Source organism: Chrysemys picta, chromosome 4 (assembly GCF_011386835.1).
Source record: "Chrysemys picta bellii isolate R12L10 chromosome 4, ASM1138683v2, whole genome shotgun sequence".
NCBI classification, from domain to species: domain Eukaryota; kingdom Metazoa; phylum Chordata; order Testudines; family Emydidae; genus Chrysemys; species Chrysemys picta.
In genome coordinates, this window is record NC_088794.1 from 128,641,745 (window position 1) to 128,655,582 (window position 13,838).

General features: G+C 41.4%; 1 protein-coding gene across 4 annotated transcripts in view; it reads left to right on the forward strand.

Annotated features, from left to right (window-relative positions):
- The first annotated feature begins 3,151 nt into the window (after positions 1-3,151).
- The window catches only part of LOC101941060 (B2 bradykinin receptor), a 43,994-nt gene continuing 33,307 nt past the window's right edge, over positions 3,152-13,838 (forward strand). The window contains exon 1 of one of the 4 annotated variants that reach the window (XM_065593555.1): positions 3,152-3,350. The gene's annotated coding sequence lies outside the window, so the exon portion shown is untranslated. The remainder of the gene's footprint in view (positions 3,351-13,838) is intronic. The other 3 variants (XM_065593557.1, XM_005307028.4, XM_005307029.4) reach the window with 3 other exon arrangements.

Below are 13,838 nucleotides of genomic sequence, written 5' to 3' on the forward strand. Positions count from 1 at the left end.
CCTGTTACAGGGGTATGGAATGCACCTGTTCAAACCAATAATATCTCACTGACTGAGATAAGATTTTTTTAAATGTGCCTTTTATTTCAGTAAAACATGCTAATGCTGAAAAGCTCTCACAATAGCTACTGAGAGTGGAGCCACATCACTGTGAAATCACTGTGCACAGATTCTCTTGCCTAGATGATTTTCCTATTACATCCAGAGAACTCTATAATTATGGATACTAAACAAGAAATGTTTTAATTAAAAGTAATTCAACACATCCTTTTCTAAATGGGCAAATCAGAAAGGAGATAGAGACTTTATCCCTACTTTGTTAGAAAAATATAGTTATCAGTACAGGATGATTGTTTACAGTGGAATAATACCAAACAGTTTACAAGTGAGAATACTGGTTGAATTACTTGAACATCACAAAGACGACTGATAAAGAAAATTCACCCAGAAGTTCTTTTTGGTGGCTAGACTCAGATGAGGACATAGAAAGGTCAGTGTCTTATTGTAGAGAAGATAAAAATAAAAATATATAAATAAATTAATGGAGGTATCCTATCTCCCAGAACTGGAAGGGACCTTGAAAGGTCATTGAGTCCAGCCCCCTGCCTTCACTAGCAGGACCAAGTACTTATTTCACCCTAGATTCCTAAGTGGCCCCCTTGAGAATTGAACTCACAACCCTTGATTTAACAGGCCAATGTTCAAACCACTGAGCTATCTCTCCCCCGTGATACTGAAACTGCTTCTGGTCATTCGCTGACATGGGCCACTCTGCCCTGGCCAAAGTACTGAATTTGCAGAGAAGAATAAATGAATGTACTTAGGGTTGTGGTGCTTATGGCAGATGGCCAGAAGTCGAGCACCATACATAATGAAACGTCAAAGTATATGGGAATCTGTACACTGCATGTGGGTTTCCTGGATCATGTCAGATAACAGCCCTCAACTGGTTTCTGAGAAATTTCAAACATTCCTCAGGATTAATGGAGTACAGCACACTAGATCTGCCGCTTTTCATTCAGCAACAAACGGGCTAGAAGAACCCCTTGCACAGGTACTTAAAAGGGCATTAAATAATGAAGTTTGCAATATTTGCATTGCACATTTCCGTTGCCATACGGATCTCCCCCACCCTCTACCACAGAGAAACCCCCAGAAGAGTTTGTTCTAAAATGTCCCTAACAAACTAGATTCTATTGAGCGAAGATTTAACAAAACGACTGAATGAAAAACACAGAGTAAAGAGTCCAGCTATGAGTTCTGGGATTATATGCTTAGACCAGAGAGTATTGGCACAGGGAAAGGAGGGCTGGAACTGGGGGAAATAGCGGTGTCATGAAGGAATGAGGACTAATGACTTACCTGGTAGATTTCAGAGTAGCAGCCGTGTTAGTTTGTATCCGCAAAAAGAACAGGAGTACTTGTGGCACCTTAGAGACTAACAAATTTATTAGAGCATAAGCTTTCGTGGACTACAGCCCACTTCTTCGGATGCATATAGAGTGGAACATATATTGAGGAGATATGTATACACACATACAGAGAGCATGAACAGGTGGAAGTTGTCTTACCAACTCTGAGAGGCCAATTAAGTTCCACTCTATGTGCATCCGAAGAAGTGGGCTGTAGTCCACGAAAGCTTATGCTCTAATAAATTTGTTAGTCCCTAAGGTGCCACAAGTACTCCTGTTCTTTTTACCTGGTAGAGGTTAAGACAATACAGAAACATACTGAGCAAGCTATTACAAGGGTTTCAGAAAGGGAAAGGTACTGAAACAAGCTGCTAACAGTAGACCGGAAAGGAAATGATTGTCCTTCTTATTTGCCTGAAGAAGTTTTAAATGATAATGTTACTCTAGAGAGTGAGTTGAAGGAAGTAGATAGAGAACTGGAAAAAAGAGCAGGTGCTAAATGCCCTTTCCCGCAGGTACTTTTGATCACAATGTAAAGACAGACCTCTCATTAGACTAAGCTAGTAACAAAAATGTTTGCTTGATTTTTTTTTTAATTATGGAGGAAGAATTTGGTGTGTGTAATTGAAAGGTGATGCCATTCTGTTTTCTGCATGCTGTAGTTTTAAATGAAGAGGTGCCCCCTTGCCTTTCTGCAATGGTAGACGCCATTTTTTGTTTTTTTGTTTCAGTTCAGATGCGCAATATTACAAGGTGATAATGTCTCTTTCATGGAGACATTATATTCATTCTTTCTTAGTTTGATGTTTTCTCTAATCTAGACAGAAAAACCCAGGCTCTGTTCTCTGGGTGTAATCCACCAGCGCAGCGGGTTAGCACAAGGCTGTATGGAACACTTAAATCCCACTTAAGTGATGCACAGAGCTCAGACAAGTTCTCTACAAAGAATTTCACCTTTCATGAAAGGGAAAAACATAACAGCAAACATATTTCAACAAGAGGAAGTCACTAGCAGTTCTCCTGAGGGCGAGTAAATCTCTCTGAGTCTTATGAAGTCTGTGAAAACACAAATAATAGATTTATCCCTCTGAGAGAAAGCATTTGCAGTGGCACAGGGGGTATTTAATCTGTTCTGATTTCAAGAATTTCACAGAGGTCCCAACCCTGCAAGGCAATCAGTACAGCTGGGTGGGAAATGATTTGCGTTTCCTAGGAACATTTTTGAGATTTTGAGAAAAGTTTCTGTCTCAAATCAGTATGAAAAGTCAAAATCTCAAAAATTTTGCAAACTGAAAAAAAACCAATTGGTTTTGGGTCAATCAAAACATTTCATTTTCAGCTTTGATTTTTTAAAATATAATTAGCTTAAATTTCAAAACAAAAAGTCATTTTGAAGCAAAAAACTGGAATTTTCAAAAAAAAAATTAGTAGAAAAATGTGTCGAACCTGATCCTTTCCCGCAAAAAGTTTCAAATTTGATGAATCAGCATTTTCCAGTGGGGGGAAAAAAAAACATTTTGCCAGAAAAATTCCTGATCAGCTCTAGAGCTGGGCACCTTCAATTCCCAGTGAAGACAACAGGATTAGAAAGCACTCTGCACCACACAGGATCAAGCCTAAAGCCATAGAGGCAGGAAGGGAGAGGGATTTTCCTTGCACTTCCATAGCTTGATTTGTATTATTCACAAGTTTTAGTCAAATACCAGTGATCTCATATTGAAAACAGCTGCCAAACTTTGATCTTGGAGGAGATTACAGGAGGGAGAAAAAAAAAAATCCAGGAGTCTGATGTCATGAATAGTGGGATGAGCTTATTCTGTCTAGAGTTGAGCAGAAAACCAGAAGTTGGAATCGTTCATAGAACAGCCAGAAATCCTGTCCACAGAAATCTCTCTCTTTACCAACGTTTACCTCCTTTGAGGTGTATTTGGCGTGAAGGTACGTGTTTCTGCTTCTCTTTAAGTGAATATGAAAAGCCCTCAATTATTCAAATTCACCACAATCTTTCTTTTCTTCCTCAGACAAATTCCTTGATATTTTTTTTCTCTGTTTCTGTTTCAGTTACAAAAGAGATTATGCTACAAGGGAGGATTATTATTAATTATGATTATTGCTTCAAATTTTGTTTTAATGTTAGACTCTATCTTTCAAAAGTAGTCTTGATGATTAATGGGATTTGCAGCCCAAAATGACACCCCTTGACAGCAGCTAAGGTGTCACTGACCCAGTGGAATTTCAGTTGTCAAGTGACTACACTGCATGTCAGAGGGCAGATCATTGTAACCGTAGGTCACTTACTGTGTCTCCCAAAAGTGCAAAACAATTCAGACCACAAACTTCCTAGTTTGTCTTCAGTGAGAGATTCCCTAACAAACTGTAGAGAAAACATACTGAGTGAACTCTCTCTTTTGTGTCTCTTACGGGTATCTTGTCTTCTGTGCTTGTTATTTGGATTGTTAGCTTTGTGGGCAGGGGCTGTCTTTTTATGTGTATTTTGCATTGCTGAGCTTTATTATCTGTGCTTAATAAATAACAGAAGGCAAATATGAAAATCTAAAGTGTGTGCAATGTACAGCAAAGCTGACAGAGTTCAAATTTACTTTTAAATATTATCAAGCTTCTTGTTAAAAATTACATCTTACTTTATATTATAGTAAAGGAAAAGCTTTAAAGTGTCAAAAATGTGAGTTGTAAGCTGATGATAATAAAAGAAGCTTAGAGTTGGAGTTATTTCTAGGAAGATATGGCAGAAAGAGCAGGTAACAATGTCACAATATATGCTAGAAATTTTAAGTCACTCCTGGTGCAGCACGCAGTGACTTTTAGAGATGTCTCAGCATTATAACAATAGTTATACAACAGCAGAACACCAGGACAGGGGAATTCAAATAGTTTGTCACTAGGATCCCCAACTTTGAATTACTTTTTACTACATTGTTGGATATGTATTATTTTAAACAATGATATATTTTAAGGCTAAAATGCATGTGTTAGAAAAATTTCTGTTTACACTCCATAATCCCCAAAAGTCTCATATTCCAACATGCTATTTTAAAAGTCTTGGGATAGCAAGTCATATCAATAATATGATTTTTGTTGTTATTGTTGTCTGCTCTGTGAAAATTTGCAGATGAAAGAGAGAAAGATGTTTAAATGGGAGTTTCTTCATAACTGAGAATTGTCCCAGGTTTACTTGTCTTCAGTATTGTCAAGTTTTGAACTATACAGACTTGAAGGAAAGAGAAAGATCCAGGAATAGATGTGGCCAAATTCCTGGCCAAGACTTTGGAAGAAGAAGAGGCAGGCCCCAGAAAAATTTCCACGGGTTTTACAATGAGCCCAATGCATGTTAAACAGGATTTGAGTTTAGTCAGCACTACCTGAACTCTCCACAATCCAGACATGACCAATGAGGGTCCTTGATTGGAGGAGCTCACCAGTAATGTGGGCCATAACTTTAGGAAACTTTCAGCACTATGTATCTGAAGTCCTTCCTCAGGCAAAAAACAACAGGAGTTTTGTAAGGTTTCAATATAGTGCCTGTGAAGAGTTTGTGTCAGTTTCCACTGATCTAGTCTTAAAATAAAACATTATGAGATAGATTGTAAGGGGGAAATCTTCAAAGGCACAAACGACAGTTAGAGGGATTGAAAATAAAGGAGAGATTTTCAAAAGCATCTAAGTGACTTGGGGGCACAAATCCTAAATCAATGGGTCTTGTGTTTCTGTGCTGAGTTGGTCACAAAACAAAGGTTTGTTTTTTAAATTCATTTTGGTACACATTTTCAGTGGCAAAATTTTGAATTTTGTCAAAAATACAAATACTTTATAAATTTTCAATTCTCAGCAACCAAAAGTCAAAAAAGAAAAAAAAAATAGTCCAAAAGCCGCTGAAAACTAAAAAAAAAAAAGGGGGGGGGAGGGAGGTTATTTCCTCCAAAATAAAATAATAAGAAGAATAAATTGACAATTCAAGGAAAACAAAAAAATTCGGTTTCAATAAAAAAGAAGTTTGACTAGCCCTATACTTCAGTCAGTGCTTTTGAAAATCCCACCTTGACTGCCCTGTGTGTCTTTGAAAATCTCTTCCTAGACAGATACACAGAAGAGGTTTTCAAAAGGGCTGATCTGCCTCCCTATTGCATTTGCAATATTTGTTCCCGAAGTTGAATTGCAGGCACAAAGAGGAACCTGTGTGTCAAACTACCTGACTGCAACTGCTATGCAACTGTGCATGCAAATAGCACTTTAAAAAGGGTAGGCTGAGCCTGAGCAGATGTCCCGATTTTATAGGGACAGTCCCGATTTTTGGAGCTTTTTCTTATATAGGCTCCTATTACCCCCCACTCCCTGTCCTGATTTTTCACACTTGCTGTCTGGTCACCCTACTTGAGCATGACTGAAAAGACAGCTCCACCTTTAAGCACTTTTACAAATAGAACAAGCCCTGTGTGAGGAGGTAGTTTAAACAGTATGACTGCTCCCCACAGATGGAACCTGAGAACCAAATTCAGCCCAGGTTTAACATGTGCAACTCCCGCAGCAGTAAATAGGAGTTGCACCCACTTATGATCTTGGCCCAGAGAGATTAAATGGCTTGTCCATTGTCACACAACAAATTAGTGGAAGAACCAGATTTAGATCTCAACACTTCATGGCTCCCAGAATTCAGCGTCACACATCTGCATATATATATCCCACCCATGTGTATGTACATCCCATCCACATTCTAGGGGCAAAGACAAAGGGAGTTTAAGGGAGCATTATTCAGCTGGGTGTGCAGCCCCATTGTTTCTAGATGTTACAGCACATACACTGGCAAGCAGTGAAATGTCATCACAGCACCGTAGTATCCTTATTATTTATGTGTATTGCAGTAGCTCCTAGAAGTCCTAGTCATGGACTCAGATCCTATTGCATTAGGTGCAAACACAGACCAATGGCAAAGAGCTTACAATTTAAGGGTATGTCTACACTAGGCAGACACCATAGCTACATCACCACAAGGGTTTTTCCCTCATGATGGTTGATTGGGGACACAGCTGTGTCTACATTGGGGGCTAGGTCGGCATAGCTATGTCAGTCAGGAGTCGGAGTGTGTTTTTTTTTCACACACCAGACTGATGTGGCTAAATCAACCTGACTTTTAAATGTAGACCAGGCCTTAATAGAAGCATATGATGAGAGACAACAGGTAAATCCAGACAGACAGGAAGTGCAAAGTTACCTGCTAAGAGGGGGACATTTTAGGTATCAGGCTGATAAGGGAATGGACAAATTATAAAATGTTGAGGTAGAAGATTTCGCTGCAAAGTTGCCAGATCCCAAAACTGAGTGGAATGTTTTGGGCTCAGACTGAGTCCTCTCTCCTTGAGTCCCTGCATCACATACCCTTACTGTTGTGCTAACACGGGTTTTGAGGGTTTAAGACATATATATGCTGAGAATGATTTTCCTTACGTACCAAGTAATTTCCCCATAGTGACGAGTTTGGCTTGCTTTCGGCGCTATGTAAATTTTATTTCCTCTCAATATTCTGACTCCTCAACTGTGTTCTACGGGGTTGTTTTTCTTTAAAATACCTTTGATCTGATTGTTCAGGCGTATGGACCCTCCGATGCTGCCTACTCTGCACAATGTTCAGCTTTCACGCCTATGCAAACCAATTAATCTCAATAGTGTCACATGGCTGCAATTGAGGACAGAATGTGGTCCCTGGTTAATTTCAGATAGTGGGGCTGTCAACATGCAGTTATGGGTTTCTTCTGAGAGGTACATCCGAGGTCACAGCTAGCCTCAGGAGAAGAGAAAGTGTCACGGCTAGCAGCCCAGCTCCCTTTGACTTTAATGGGACTTGCACCTGGGTAACAGAGGGAGCAGCAGGCCATAGATGTGTTTCTAGGGCACTTTTTCTGCACTGGCAGAGTGAAGAGTGCTATAAGGAGGAAGAGTGATGTTCCCATCTCTCTGCATCTTTGTGACCTTCCTGCTTACCTCGGTCTGTCCCTCTGGAGGGAATTCCATCCCTTTTGCCTTTATTCAATGTGATTTCCCATCAGCAAACACTTTCTTGGTCTTCCTCAAGAGCATATCATGCTGGGAATGGGAAATTACATTATATAAAGGCAAAGGGAAGAGACTCCCCTCCAGGGAATGATCTGAGCCTGGAAAACAGGCATGATGAGAAGCGATAATACTCCACCTCATCCCAGCTCACTCTCCTCCCCTAATGGTAATGGCTAATGATAAACTGTCTCATGATAATGGCTAAGCTGGTGACCTGTTAGTTCATCACTAGCTGTCAGCCCTTACTAGGGTGACCAGATGTCCTATTTTATAGGGACAGTCCCGATTTTGGGGTCTTTTTCTTATATAGGCTCCTATTACTCCCAACCCCCTGTCCCGATTTTTCACACTTGCTGTCTGGTCACCCTAGCCCTTATCCAGTGAAAAACAACAACTGTGAAGCCTTAAAATGTCCACTTAGGGCCTGATCCAAATACCATTGAAGTGGAAAGATAGAAAGACTCCCACTGACTTCAGTGGGCTTTGGATCAACTGATACAATTACCACCAGGGGCTAGATCATCATCTGGTGTAAATGGGCATAATTCCATCAATTTCAGTTGAGCTGTGACATTTATAAGATGGAGATTTGGTCCCAGGGATCTATTTACTAGAAATGGATGGGTAATAAAAAGCCGCTGTTTGCTGCCAGTTTATATTATAACTCCATTCTCCTGTCATCTGGGGACAGCATTCCCAGAAACCAGGGCTCAGCTAAGCCAACAAAACTTGTACAGAATATGTTTCAGCACCAGCGATATCGTGACAAAGGCTTTTTTTACTGTATTCCTTGTCTGGCCAGGAAGGATCAGAAATCAATGTAGCTGGCCCATCACTAATTCCCATCACAGCTAAACAGTTCTGTGAGATTGGAAACACAATATAAAGAGACATGCTTTAATTTGACTATCAGTTCTTGGAGTAGATGCAGGAATTACTAGGTACGTTTCTATGGCTTCTGTTATGCAAGAAGATCCGACTAGATGATCTAAGACCTTAATGGCCTTAAAATCTGTGAATCTATGAATCCCTGAGCTGTAGGGTAGATTCATAGGTTCAAAGGCCAGAAGGGACAATTGTGATCATCTAATTTGACCTCCTGTATAACACAGGCCATAGAACTTCCCCAAAATAATTCCTAGAGCAGATCTTCTAGAAAAACATCCCATCTTGATTTAAAAATAGTCAGTGATGCAGCATCCACCACCACTCTTGGTAAATTGTTCCAATGGTTAATTATTCTCGCCATTAAAAATATATATGCCATATTTCCAAACTCTTGCTTTCAGTGCAGAAGGTTCTACATTTAAACCCTGCAGATGGACAATGCAGGGTCTTTAGAGACCTCCCTCCAGGAGACTTCTTTATCCTTCCTATCTGTGAGATGGTCCATTGCACAGGCTGCTCTCCTCCTTGTTACTGCCCTGAAGGGTCTTATTCTTCTTGCTACATCCCATTCTGTCCTAGTAAGGACAGCATTGGAAACACACCAAACTCCTTTTTCTGGGGGAAAAAGACAGCAAATAACACAGGCCTGGGGAAGGACGGTGAAGTGGCAAGTGGCAAGCTGAGGTAAATGGCCTCCTTGTAGATATATGCTGCACAAGCAGAGAATTATGTAGCATCTTGATAGGAAGGTAAATTATACTGCCATTTGCAGCTGCATCAGCATGGAGCCCTGCTCTGTAGCCATCTCTTGAGTTAACACAATGTGGTGGGGTGCTCGGGCAACTGTACTGTTTATTTCCTGGCCCCCAAGAAACCATCCTCCGTGATAAAAAGTAATCAGGAATTATTTTCATCAGACAATTCTGATGTCTCCTTTTATTAGGATCAAAACTGATTTGCTAATTTATTTCCTTTCCCATGTTTGGACATGGATCTTTTATTTTCTTTCTTCTAAACCATACTAAAATGTCCAGATGGCAAATAGTGATGTTGGCTGATAAACAAGCATCCAACTGGTCTGGGATTGTTTGCAGAGATCTGTGATAAGTACCATAAGGGAAAGGGGTTTCTTGGGCTTCTAAAGTGTGGAAGAAGCCAAGCTAGGATTTCACAAAAGCTAAGGCAATGTTTTAAAGCTGAAAAACTTTCCAAATGGGGCTTTTTTTTTTTTTAAATTGTGAGTTGCCAGTTCATTTTCAGAGTGGCAAGGCCTGGTTTTACACCATCATAGTTTAATGCCAAGTCAGAGTGAGTCAGGCACCAAAGCTGCTCCTGCATGTCTAGGATGCTGTACGCTGATTACATATATATATAGGGTAACAAAAGGAGCTTGTAGAGGCATGTTGGACAAAGCTTCCATTTACATCATTCATCTGAAGAAAAGAGTGAGAATTTCCCACACATTATTGTGCCAGTTTTCCTGTAAAATCGAATACCTCACAACCAAGAAATCCCCGCCCTTTGGCTCAACAATGGACCTCCTTCCCTGAGCTAGAGAGAGGGGCAATGTATGAAGTTTGGCTAAAAATACTTGCCTAGATGTTTCATTCAGTGATTTAGAAATATTCACTTTTTAGTGAAATGCAGTGAGACTCCCCAACCAATAAGCCGTTTTCTCCCACAAGAGCCACACTCTATACAGTGTCATTCAGCCTACAGTTCCACTATGCTCATTGCAATGCTGTTAAATATGAGGGGGTTTCATTCTGCTGCACATAACAAGAAGCTTATCTGCTGCCAAGCTCACTGTATATATAGATTCCATTGTACATGAATTAAATTGAAGTTTAAAAAAATTGTTAGGATGGAATGAATGAGTTCTCATCATGTACAGGGGGAAATAAATTAAAATAGGCTTGATTTTAAATACCAGATCTAGACACTGCTAAACTTTCAGGGTATTTGAACTCTAAACCTAGCTAAGGACCAAAGTTGTGTTTTATACTGGGCCAAACCAAAACCCCAGATCCAAACTTTGGGATGTTCATAATTCAGATCTGGATCCTGGTCCATACTTTGTCGTAAACCCATCTCTGAACATTAAAAATCTCTCTCTCCCTTCGCAAGCCCAGCATTCCCCCCTCTACTTGCTTGTTTTTCAGCCTAGTTTCCCCTGTCCTGTGTTCCAGAGCTCATATTCTCTCTTTTTCTAGAATGGGGAATGTGGGAAATTTCTTGATTATGAAAATTGTGTCTCATTCAGTTTACACATTCACTTTTGTAGTTCTATCTGCTTGGTCTCAGGAAGCAGACTTCTTTCCAGAGATTTCTCACTGAGTGTAAAGCAACAGAGGGTCCTGTGGCACCTTTGAGACTAACAGAAGTATTGGGAGCATAAGCTTTCGTGGGTAAGAACCTCACTTCTTCAGATGCAAGTGTGTGTCCTTTTGGCATGTCTGGGTTGGTGTGAATGAACAATCAAGAACTGTCAACATGTGACTACAACTACCTTACAGATACCATGGAGACCCATGACTGGGCCATTAACTTTTAATGCCTGCTGGGCAAGAGAACTTTTTGGAATATGGTGGGTGGTTACCTGTCTAAACACAGCTCCTGCCCTGCCTAAACTCAAGGAGGAGGGAAGGGTACAAGTGAAAAAAAGCATGAATGCAACTACAGAGAAAGAACTGAACTGTTAAAAGACTTGCTGAGAGAACAGAAGAAGGTAATCCCATCCAGTAACTGTTGGGCAGGGCCAGGGAGGCTGGCTGCAGACAGGAATCTTCCAGGCAGTGCAAAGAGGGACCTTCCTAATCATGCAAGAGGATGCTGACAGATTAGGCGAGAGTTGTGCATTTAGGCTTTTCTTTACCATTTTAACCCAGTGTTCCTGAATACTGTTGTCCCGTGGACTGATAAAGAAAATCTTGTTTTGAAGAGGCTGTCCTGTGTCACTGCAAACAGCTCTCAGTCGCAGAGCTCTGAAGAGGGGAAATCTTGAACTGGAGTCCAAACTCATCTGGACCCACTGAAGGAGCCATACTGAGAAACAGAGGTGCTGAAGCCAGAGACCCACTCTCAGAGTAGTGGAGTCACAGGAGTGGAGTCTTCAGCAGAGTGAGGCCCAGGGTCTGTCTCTAAGAATGGTACACTCCCAGAAAGGCTTTATAAAGATGAGAGGCATGGGATGCCCTGTAATATCAAGACAGCAGGGACCTCAAGAGGTCATCTAGTTCACTCCCCTGCACTCATGGCAGGACTAAGTATTATCTAGACCATACCTGACAGGTGTTTGTCTAACCTGCTTTTAAAAATCTCCAATGATGGTGTAGCAGGGTGGACACCTGCTCCTGCCTGGAAGGGCTTGAAAGAAGCCCTGGAGAGGGCTGCAGCTCTAAAAGCTGGGCTGATTGGGGAAGCGGCTGCAGCTGCGCCACACCCCAATTAGGCCACAGCCGGCCTGTATAAGAGGCTGGGAGCCAGGAGCTCAATAGTCTCTCTCTGGATTCAGAGAGAGATGGGCCTGGCTGCAGGAAGCTAGAGACAGGGTATCTGCATGGAGCAGGATTGGGGAAAGGCAGAGGAGCTGGGGAGCTCCAGCCTGGAAAGCCCCAGGCTGTGGCCTAGCATTGGGCTAAAAGGTACTGGGAAGTGCAGAGGGCAGCCCAGGGGTAGTCCAAGGCAGCAGGTCCAAACCCAACCTTGCCAGTGATGAATAGGCTGATACTGCAGTCTGCCCCAGGGCGTGGGGCTAGACAATGACTGGCAGTAGCCTTATACTGAGGTAAAGTGGGAATAGTGGGTGGGGGTTCCCTGGGGAGTGGAGACCCTAAGACTGAGGGGTTACTGCCAGGGGGCAGTACCCTAAGTAAAAGGGCACCAGGGTCTAGGGAGGGACATGGGGGGGGGGGGGGGGAGGGCTAGAGGACAGGCGGATCACTGGCCTGCAGAGGGCACTCCGGAGCTGGAATGAGCTAATTCCCAGAAGTCACCAGCAGGAGTTGCTGCAGGGGTGAGTCTGCTCCTCTACAGATGGAAATTCCACAACCTCCCTAGGCAATTTATTCCAGTGCTTAAACACCCTGACAGTTAGGAAGCTTTTCCTAATGGCCAACCTAAACCTCCCTTGCTGCAATTTAAGCCCACTGCTTCTTGTCCTATCCTCGGAGGTTAAGAAAAACAATTTTTCTCCCACCTCCTTCTAACAACCTTTTACCTACTTGAAAACTGTTATCATGTCACCTCTGTCTTCTATTTTCCAGACTAAACAAACCCAATTTTTTCAATCTTCCCTCATAGGTCATGTTTTCTAGACCTTTAATCATTTTTGTTGCTCTTCTCTGGACTCTCCAATTTGTCCACATTTTTCCTGAAATGTGGTGCCCAGAACTAGACAAAATATTCCAGTTGAGGCCTAATCAGCACAGAGTAGAGTGGAAGAATTACTTCTTGTCTTGATTACAACTACTGCAACACTACTACAGGACAGGCCCAACAAAGAAAGTAACAGAATGCCACTAGTAATCACCTTCAGCCCCCAACTAAAACCTCTTCAGTGCATCATCAAGGATCTACAACCTATCCTGAAGGACGATCCATCACTCTCACAGATCTTGGGAGACAGGCCAGTCCTTGCTTACAGACAGCCCCCAAATCTGAAGCAAATACTCACCAGCAACCAAACAACAAAAACACTAACCCAGGAACCTATCCTTGCAACAAAGCCAACTCTGTCCACATATCTATTCAGGGGATACCATCATAGGTCCTAATCACATCAGCCACACTATCAGAGGCTCGTTCACCTGCACATCTACCAATGTGATATATGCCATCATGTGCCAGCAATGCCCCTCTGCCATGAACATTGGCCAAACCAGACAGTCTCTACGTAAAAGAATAAATGGACACAAATCAGACATCAAGAATTATAACATTCAAAAACCAGTTGGAGAACACTTCAATCTCCCTGACCACTCGATTACAGACCTAAAAGTTGCAATATTACAACAAAAAAACTTCAAAAACAGACTCCAATGAGAAACTGCTGAATTGAAATTAATTTGCAAATTGGACACCATTAAATTAGGCTTGAATAAAGACTGGGAGTGGATGGGCCATTACACAAAGTAAAACTATTTCCCCATGCTTATTTTTCCCCCTCTACAGTTCCTCACATTATCCTGTCAAGTGCTGGAAATGGACCATTTTCATTACCACTACAAACAGTTCTTTTTCTCTCCTGCTGATAATAGCTCACCTTAACTAATCACTCTCCTTATAGTGTGTATGGTAACACCCATTGTTTCATGTTCTATGTGTGTGTATGTGTGTGTATGTGTGTATATATATATATATGTGTGTGTATATATATATATATATATATACACACACACATATACATACACACACAGAGAACATGAAATATATATATATACATATATATACATATACACACACACAATCTTC